At 44.0% G+C, this 9,811-nt stretch overlaps 1 pseudogene across 1 annotated transcript; it reads left to right on the top strand.

Annotated features, from left to right (window-relative positions):
• The first annotated feature begins 5,687 nt into the window (after positions 1-5,687).
• Positions 5,688-9,147, top strand: LOC311598351 (large ribosomal subunit protein eL18-like; annotated as a pseudogene). The gene is made up of 3 exons: positions 5,688-5,832; positions 7,042-7,100; positions 8,620-9,147. The product of its transcript is annotated as a large ribosomal subunit protein eL18-like (transcript).
• The last annotated feature ends 664 nt before the right edge of the window (positions 9,148-9,811 follow it).

Raw genomic sequence — 9,811 nt, 5'->3', positions numbered from 1 at the left:
TTTGTAATGTTTTAACTAGTAGACACATCCTTCCATCCACAGTGCCAACGCTAAGAATGCCTAAACAACAGGGGAGAGTTCTTCACTTTTCTGTGATCTGTTGTGGTGGGTGGAACTTGGCTTCTAGTTTGTGGTGCAGTGTGGGGAGGGGGAGTTGTTGGAGGATGTACATCTGTGAGTGAGCCTGGAGAGTTAGTTAATAGCCCCGCGTCCTTCCTGTTTGCTCTCTCTGCTTTGTGCTTTTGGCTGAAGCTGTGCTCTCAAAGCTGCATGGCTGTGCCTACTCCCGTGCCCCTAAACCATGAGACAAATGAACTCTTCCTTTTCTAAATCACCTTGGTTATGGCTTCTTAGCATCACTCTTACTGTGATGGAGATGCCTGCCTCCCTGGTGTTCCCACAGATGTACTTAAAATTGCTTTGATTTTGACCATGTCCACATCAGAGTGTGTTATTTGGACCAACCAGATACAGGCCGTGCTCACACGTGTTTGTCTCAAAACCAAAGCCATCTGCTATCATATTCCCTTAAAGAAGTGGTGACTGAGGGGCTTGACAGAGGAAGAACTGATGGCCAATGTCAACATCTGCTCTATTTGCATGTGCACTGTTGCACATGTGGAGGGGTGGAGGGGGAAAAAGAGTGTTAGAAACTAGGAGGGTCTAAATAAGAGATTTCCTCTTTCAGGAGGGTCTTTCTTTTTCAGGAGGGTCCTTTTCCTTTAAAGGCCTAGGGAAGGAGAGATTGTCATCCATACCATAATTTTCAGTAGAAATACCCCAAGGGCACAGTGGACAAGTCTCCTTTGACTTGTCATTGGTTCTGGGACTTTTAAAAGTGGCTAAAGTGAGATGTTCTCATTGTGAATATTAGGAACCTGAGTTTGTCAGACCTGGAGGCATTGTCCAATCAGGAGATATGGAACCTCAGGGCCAAGTACATTCTCCTGTAAGTAAGGGGGATCATGTCTGAGGGCTCGGCCTTATCTGACTTTAGATCAACTTGCAAAGGCATGACTTGGGAGAGGAAGGTGGAAAAGCTACCAGCCTTTACTCTACTTGGTAATGCTTCACCCACTCATAATACAGCCCACAGGGCTTTAACGTTTTAAGATGCACTGAAGCTAATGGAAATGTGTCCCATAACTTTTACCTTAAAATACTTTAACTAAAAGGCAGAAAAAAAATAAAGTTGTAAAGCTTGCAATAACTTTGCAAGGACATGAATAGGTAGAGAGAGCAGAGGACAGTGAGCACATGAGGTTCGCCTGGCTTGGCTGTCATCTCACTTGCCCTGAGACAACACTGCCTTAGCAGAGTTGACTCAGAATGACGGCTCCTGTGGAGTCATCACATCCACCTGCTGCCACCAGTGTTTCCGAGGACATCTGATGAACTGGGCTGTGGTTGGAATATTAAAAACACACCCAGAGCTAATTGTACGTCAGCTCTGGCTCAGGATGGAAAACTTAGGCTCATAGAGAAAAAGCATTAGAGAAGATTTCTCCGAATTCCTATTGTCTCTTCCCTGGACAAATGTTTGACAACTCTGCTGTTTTAAACAACAGCTTTGAATATTAAGTCTATTTGTTTGGAACAGAGGCTTGAAAGAACATGTCGTTGTCATGACAGCCAGAATAACAACAATAGTTTTATATCAAGTAGATATCTGCTTTTAAAAAAAAAAAGTTGGTAAGAGCTTTCTGCAAAAAAAAAATTTCTATCAGTCTTGATATAGAATGACAGCCAGATCATGTTAAATTCAATCAATGGCTAGTCAGCCTGAAAATCCAAAACTTCGAGTCTCATGAAATGAGAATAATATTCTTCTGGAGAAAATGTATTTCCATGCATGTGAAACATACAAAATTTAGCCGTATTAAAATGCAAGAAGAGGTGCAGATGCCTCGTCTGTGTAGTTCAGCTAAGAACATGGGAACATGGAATTTATTTTGTACTTTTACACAATCTCTCTTCTGATTCAGTTCCTAAAATAACTTAGTATTCATTAAGAATATTTCTATTACGGATGGAGCGAAGTCTCAGTGGTTAAGCTGGTCTTCCAGAGGAACTGGATTTGAGTCCTAGCACCCATGTGATGGTTTCTCACTCTTTGTAATCACACTTCTAGAGGGACCAATGCTGCTGCCTCTGGCCTCTACTCACACCAGGCACAAATGTGGTGCATAGGCCTATATGCAGGCAAAGAGCCACATGCATAAATTAATAAAATCATTTAAAAGTTTCTTTTATCATATTTCTGCCATTTAAAACCTCTCTCTAGAAAATTTGCTTCTTTCTATAAATGTTCGGAAATTTCCTCAGGCTTAGGGAGTTATAAAGTTTATACCAAGTCCACAGACATGGCTAATTTATTGTGTAGAAACCTCTGAGCCCTCATATTTCCTGCTGGGCACCAGGCTATGTCCTGCACTGCTCACTGCCTCACTTTTGGGTCTCAGTTTTCATGATGCTTTCCCTAGAGCCATTGCTACCTTCAAGTCTGTAAAGGAAATCCCTTGGAGAAGAGAATGTTCTTGGTGACCACAGAGTCCCTAGTGTCCCTCTGACCACCCCATGTCGTCATGGCCCAGCAGCAAGGAACACATTGCATCGACCTTTTATTCAGCATTCCCAGCAACAGTTTCCTCAGGACACAGAGCATGTACTCCAACAGTATACGCTAGTCTGAAGTCTCTCTCATGTTTCACACACTTGTTATGTAAGTTGCACACACCAGGTACTTGACAATCATGAGTTACATACAAAAGCAAGGATGAGCTGGTTGTCAGTGTACATGCCTGTAACCCCAGCACTTTAAGATGAAAAACTAGGGGCCAGCCTGGGCTACAAAATAAGACACCCTGAGTAAAAAAAAAAAGAACAATAACATGAAAACAAAGATTAATTTAATTTCTATGAGGACAAAATAAATTTATTTTCTCTCCTCATTCCATTAATGGTGTGAAGAACTCTGGGTCTTATATTAAAAGTAATACTTTGATAAGACTCTGAATGGTTGTCAGTAATTGGCAGAAGAAAATATCCAAGTGTGCAATAGACCCAGGAAAAAAGTGTTCAACCTCACTATCAACGCCCACTGTTGTCACTACTCACTGACTGGAATCAATAGGCTGAGCATAAACGCTGTAACACCTCAATATGTCTTTATGTCTTCAGAGAGAACAGAACACTCACATGATGATAGTGGATATTCAAATCAGCAGCCACAGGGGAAAAGGCCAGCATGGTCTTCCAAAGTTCTAATCCTAGCAGCGGGTGATTGTTGGAGCTCCCTGAGTGGCTTAGTCAGAGAGACTCGGTCGCAAAACCAAAGCAGACAGTACCTGAGGAACAATAAACAGGTTGTCCTTTGACCTCCCAAATCAATCACAGACACACACACACACACACACACACACACACACACACACACACACACAGAGACAGAGAGAGACAGAGAGAGAGAGAGAGAGAGAGAGAGAGAGAGAGAGACAGAGAGAGAGACAGAGAGAGAGAGACAGACAGAGAGAGAGACAGAGAGAGAGAGAGCTGAAGTCATAACATGACTTGATAATCTAACCAGAATCACATGCATTTATTTCATAATAAGAAAGGGGGAAATGCAAATCATGAAGTGCTGTCACTCAACATCTGCACACTACTGTCTCTAACAATTTCACTTTGAAGCACTCTGAGGTTCGTAAGCAGCTGAACGAAGAAGAGACTGGGGGTGAGTTTGCCCACCAGGGACCATGACAGAGAGGAAGCCTCCCCATCAGGGCGGAGGCATCCCATGCTCTTCAGTGAAATAAGACAGTAAATAAAGTCAAATCTGAAAGTGACACCAAGAGAGACCACTGCAGTGACAGAAACATTCTCCATTTTGCCTGAGCCCCAACATGATTTGTATGCCATGTTATTTTGGGGCAACATGGTCATAGTAGTGGGTAATCTCTTTATTGTTTCTAACTGTTCCCCATGTAGCTACTTCATCTCAGGTTCTGAAAGTATGGCTGAAAAACCTCAAGGGATGGTGAAGTGACTCTGCGGAGGTCGGCAGTTAACACACCCTGACCGTTAATATTGGGTTGCATTCCATAATCAAGGAATATTTTTAAGTTCCATTTAACGCTGACATTTTATGAGTCTCCTGATTAGGAAGTGTGCTTTTGGCAAAATTAAGTTCATAAAAATTGCTCAAATGTGTCCAGATCAGGTAATTTCCTCTTGCTTATTATCGAGCGCTGGAATACAGCAGGCAATTACCCAGGATGAGCAGTGAATAATTATGTGTTTTGGGATCATTTGTAATTACACACAGCTATGGGTGGCTTTAATTAATGGGTATTTAGTGTTGCTGTTTAAGGAACCCATCTGACCTGCAGCATGCACTAGGACTGCCTCTGTAGCTGCCTGTTAGAGAGTGTCTAATTCGATTGGTCAAAGGCTTTTGTGCCCTGCTAGGAAGTTGAATCTGTCTCCCTCACTTGAACTATCAGTGAATTGGGGCTCTCCCAGTGGGGGGTTGGGAAGTCACCTTGTGGATACACCACTCTAGCAGAGCTTTGCTCATCCTGACACTTCCTGGACCCATCAGTGTAGCCTCATGCTATGGTGCTGTGCACAGGAGCATCTCTGGACTGACTCGCCACTTGCTCAGCCTCACCTCCATGGGCCATCTCAGCCCTGTGGTCCTGTGGACACTCTGGCTACTGACTTTCTGTTTCTACAAAACACACATACTTGAGTGATGTCGGCTTACCCTTCCTACGTGGTCTACCACCAAGTTTTCTAGTTCCTTTCCTTCATTTGTTTATTCCAGCACAAGTGTTCTGAATTTGTCCTGACTGCTTGAAGAAGAATGTTGGTACATAATGGTGGGACTGGGTTGTTAGTGTAGACCTCTCCACCCCATCTCTCTGCTGGGCCTTGATTGGGAGGTACCTCCAGGAACAAGCACATTGAAATTTTAGAATAGGACAGTGCCCAGAAATGGACATTGAAGAACTTGAACAAAATTAATTTTGCCAAGCACATACTGTTAATGTGGGGCTCAGAAAACCTGTAGCAAGTAAACTGAACACAACAGTTCCCTGGATTCAAATGAAATTCTTACATGGCTAAAGAGCCCAGGGTCATAGCAATGAGAAGCATTGCTACTCAGGGCAGACTGGACAATGACCAGTTACTAATATTTGTTGTGACAAGCAACAGACCACATAACACACAGCTTTCTAGCCAGAGATAATTTTTTTTTTAAAAGCTACAAAAAATTCTTAGAAATTGACCAAAATGAACTCTGCCAGTTGAGACTCATGTATTCAAGAGAACCTAGAAACGTCGGTAAGACAACGCGGCCACAGCCACACAGCCCATAAGAGGGTCGTGTGCGCATGCGCACTGGGATACCACAAGCTTCTCGGGAGCTGGAGAAAAAGCGCTGGATTACGTGGCAGTCTTATCATCTTTCTTAAATTTGTAACACGATTCAGAATCCAGGTGGCACGTGAACCCTCATTATCAAAGGTGCTGGCTCTCCAAGCACATCTAAAGCATTTCATGCTTTTAGGATTCCCTAAAGCATAGGGAAGTAGAAATGCTTTGTGAGGAATGGGGCCAAAATACAGTGCAGCAACACTTACGACATAGCTAACGCGGTGTTCAAGGGACACTCATCGCCTTCCATGCCTACGGCTGAGACACAAAAAGAGGCAGAGCAAATAGACAGGCTAAGTTCCCGCCGCACAGAAGCAAAGACAGCCGACTACACCCGAACAAGTAGAAGTAGGGGCCTAATGAGGACGGAAGCGAAAGCAGAAGTGGACGGAAGTGGGTGGGGTGGGGAGTAACAGGCCGGCTCAATGACTCCAAAGATCAACAACACGGAGAATGCTGAGAAATTTGAGCAAAGACTGAAACCACGGCTATAAGGAGAACAAGACAGCATTACTGAGCTAACATAACCTGAAAGAAGGTCATAGCGCTGTGAACGACTGTGAGTGAGTTAGGAGCTCTGACGCTATGTTTAGGGAGAAGAGTTTCAGCCTAGGGCATGGGTACTTGGAAGGAGTGGATCCTGAGTGTCCATGCAGGATGGAGAACTGCAAATCCTGTGCTGCTGGGAACAGAATCTGGAGTGGACACTGGATCTCCTCTTAGCAGAGTCTGAGGACGATGTTATTGGACTGCCGTCAGCTCTGTACTAATTCATTACCACTTGCCCTAATGTGGTTAATATGGCAACTCCTTATAAACTGACAGACCCCCACCAAAGCCCTGTGAACACTGTCTTTCCCAGGCATGCGACTGAGGAGCGACCACTGTGGTTCTGAGCAGTTTTGCTTTCAATCTTTGTTTTTTTCTTCTTTTTATCCAAAATGAAATCAGACTCTGAGGACTGGATTAATCCTCCACACACTCCAGGTTATATTATGTAGAGATAATTACAAATACCTGACCAGGGCAGTATGTGATGGCACTTACATATAGTCCAAGTACTAAGGAGGCAGAAGCAGGAAAAGAAACAAAAACAGAAATTCAGGGCCAATATGGTCCTCATAGTGACACTCTGTCTCAAAATAAACACACACACACACACACACACATATATGATAACCAAGTGTGAGGAAGGAACTGAGGTGCACATTATCACTGAGACCCTGGCCTGTTTGCATTCACACCTAACAGAGTGTATCAGCTTTTCCTTAAACCATTAAAGGACTTTTCCTAGTACTAAGAATGCAAATCCTGGGTAAACTGATTTTACAGGTGAAAATACTTAAGGAGAAGTTTGAAGCCCCTACACCCGGGGCTCATTATCTACAGCCCCGTTCCATAAGATGTGACTGCATGAGGTGGTTGCCTGGTCTAGAAGCTTCTCTGAGAAACTTTCCAAGTTCAAACACCCAAAAGTCACATGGTTTTTTTCAGTGTCACAGCCTTGACCAGCTAGACTTTCTCATCCACATTTAGAAATTGGAATATCTTGGTCTGAACCATAAATCTAGAAGAGTGTCCTTCTCAACCCTCATCCAATAGGCTTCTCTTTGCAGCCTGCTGCGGATAACAGAGACCCACACGTGGTCAGAGAGCGGAGAGTAAGTGCTTACAGAAAGCCAAGCTCTAAATGGGGACTCCTACGTCACACCCCTCGGGGACCTATGTGGAAGAAGGGCAGGAGGACTGTAAAAGCCAGAGGCCATGGAGGACCTCAAGGAAAGAGTGTTTTCTGGACACAGCAGGGCAGACAATACATACAAGCTCACGGAGGCTGTGACTGTGGCCGCATCGCACAAGAGCTGTGCAAGCTGAAATGAGACAAAAATCACAACACGGAGCAGGGGAGGAGGGCACAAAGCCCACCCATAGCTGAGGAGCTGCTGGCATTTGAAGCTGCTGGAAGACGAAGGGCATTTTTATTTTAATGGCCTGGTGCTTGGTGTTTTGACCACACCTGATGGTAAGTAAGCTCTGCGCTTAAAAGTGGTAGGCAAACCCGAGCTGAACATGGTGGGAAGGAGGGACGCGGAGCAGGGAGAGAAAGACAACAAGAAGGAACACGAAGTTCAGTGATAGGGAGAGGTGGTGGGAGACCTAGGAGGAGTTCAGAGGGAGATAAATATGGTCAAAATACACAGTGGGGGATTCTCAAAGATTTACTAAAGATATTGTTTTTAAAAAGAAGTGAACATTTATTTATTTATTTATTTATTTATTTATTTATTCATTCATTTATTTGCCTTTTTATTTTTTGAGACAGGGTTTCTCTGTGTAGCCTCGGTTATCCTGGACTGACTTTGTAGACCAGGCTGGCCCCCAAATCATAGAGATCTGCCTACCTCTGCCTTTCGGAGTGTTGATATTAAAGGCGTGTGCCACCATACCCAGCTAATTTAATGTCATAAAAGAGGAATGCTTTCTGGGTTCTAGTAAATATATAAGCAAGTTACAGGTAAAAAAAAAAAGTTATACTTCTAACTAAGAAATATGCAGGAAGCAGTATACTTAAAATACAGGCAGCACTCCACAGTCACTTAAGATAGAGGGCAGAGATGAGTGTTTACCCCTCCCCGCCTTTTACTTATAAACAGTATATTATTTATGGGTTAAATTCTAATTTTACATTAAAAGTAAAAGGTATATGTTTTAAAGTATTGATTTGTTCCATGTAATCTGGAGAGTAATATACAACAGCTGGACTGTCTGTTTTCAATGACTGAGTTTCTTAGGTATATAGCAAACCAAGGTAAACAAATAAAAGGGAAGAGAGAAGAAAACAGCTGCCCATGCAGCTATAACCAAGGGCACAATGGCTTTACTCTTAGGCTCTCTTGCTGTTCTCCTCCATCCCTGTCACAGACATGAGGGGTGTGGCTTGGGGAGCACAGCAAACATGTTTAGGTCTGGAATACAGGAGGGCAATGACACTGGGGGAGGCTGTCAGTGAGCTCAAACAGCACAGGGCAACTTACCACTATAATATATATTGGCATCGTGGGTTTAATAAGATTTCAGTCTCAGTGGCATGCGTTTAAAGAACCTACTTTAGCATTCTGGACCTGGCCAAACAGGAGGCGCCATCATGGGTATTGAAATCATCAGAACAAGGACTGAAAGGTTTGGGGCAAGAAGCCCAAGAGCCAGGACATCTCCCTGCAGCTGCTAGTCAAGTTGGACAGGTTTCTTGCTAGAGGAACCAACTTGACCTTCAATCAGCTTGTGCTGAAGAGGTTATTCATGAGTTGCACCAACCAGCCACGTCTGTCCCTGTCATGCATGATCCGTAAGATGAAGCTTCTTGGCCAAGAAAGCAAAACCACTGTGGTTGTGAGGACAGTCACTGATGATGTGAGAATCCTAAGTGTCCAAGCTGAAGGAGTGTGCACTGTGGGTGAGCAGCTGGGCCCAACGTTGCATCCTCAAGCCTGGGGGTAAGATCCTCACTTCAACCAGCTGGCCCTGAAGTCTCCCAAAGGCCAAGGCACCGTGCTCCTGTTTAGTCCTTAGAAGGGCTGAGAAGTGTACTGACATTTTGGCAAGGCCCCAAGGACCCCACACAGCCACACCAAACCCTATGACCACTCCAAGGGCAGGCAGTTTGAGCATGCCAGTGGCCAAAGGGCCAGCAGAGGCAACAAAAACTAACCCTGGATCTTACTGTTATTTAAAAAAAGCTTTGGATGTTGAAAAATTAATAAAGAGCCTACACTAATAAACCTTTGTAATGATCTTTCCTGAGTTTCTTATGTTTGCGATGCTTTCATAAAGGACGTTGGCACTTGCAGTTTGGAAGATGTGGGTTTGGATTTGTGTTCAATCATTTAACTGATGATATGAGGCCAGTCACTCCCCTGACTCACATCACTTAGTGTACCATGCACAGACAACTGGCAATTTGCACCTGATTTGGCAGTAAAGCAGACTGATGTTGGAAAAATTACAGGCTTAGTTAGATAAATATACACTAAGCCAGAGCTTCTAACAAGTAGCTATTATCACACCTGGAGAAGAGGCATGCCATCAGCCTCATTAGAAGTCTGAGCTGGACAGGCCTTCCCACGGTACAGTGCAGGGAGCCTCTGAGCTAAGGCTAGGGCTCCAGCAACTCTGGTGTTAACTCAAGAACACAGAACTGTCATATCATATCCACTCTAGAGGCATAATTCCCTGGCCTCTGACTAGAGCTATTAGTAAACTTTGAGGGGAAATAGTAACCCAGCTCAGCTGTGAAGCATCTTTCCATTTCAACATCCAAGGACAAGCTTTGCATAACCTGTCTGTGATGGTGAACTGGGATGCTCACAAACAT

This window comes from Acomys minous (genome assembly GCF_964271855.1).
Source record: "Acomys minous genome assembly, chromosome: 5".
Lineage (NCBI taxonomy): Eukaryota > Metazoa > Chordata > Mammalia > Rodentia > Muridae > Acomys > Acomys minous.
This window is presented reverse-complemented; position numbering and strand designations above follow the sequence as displayed.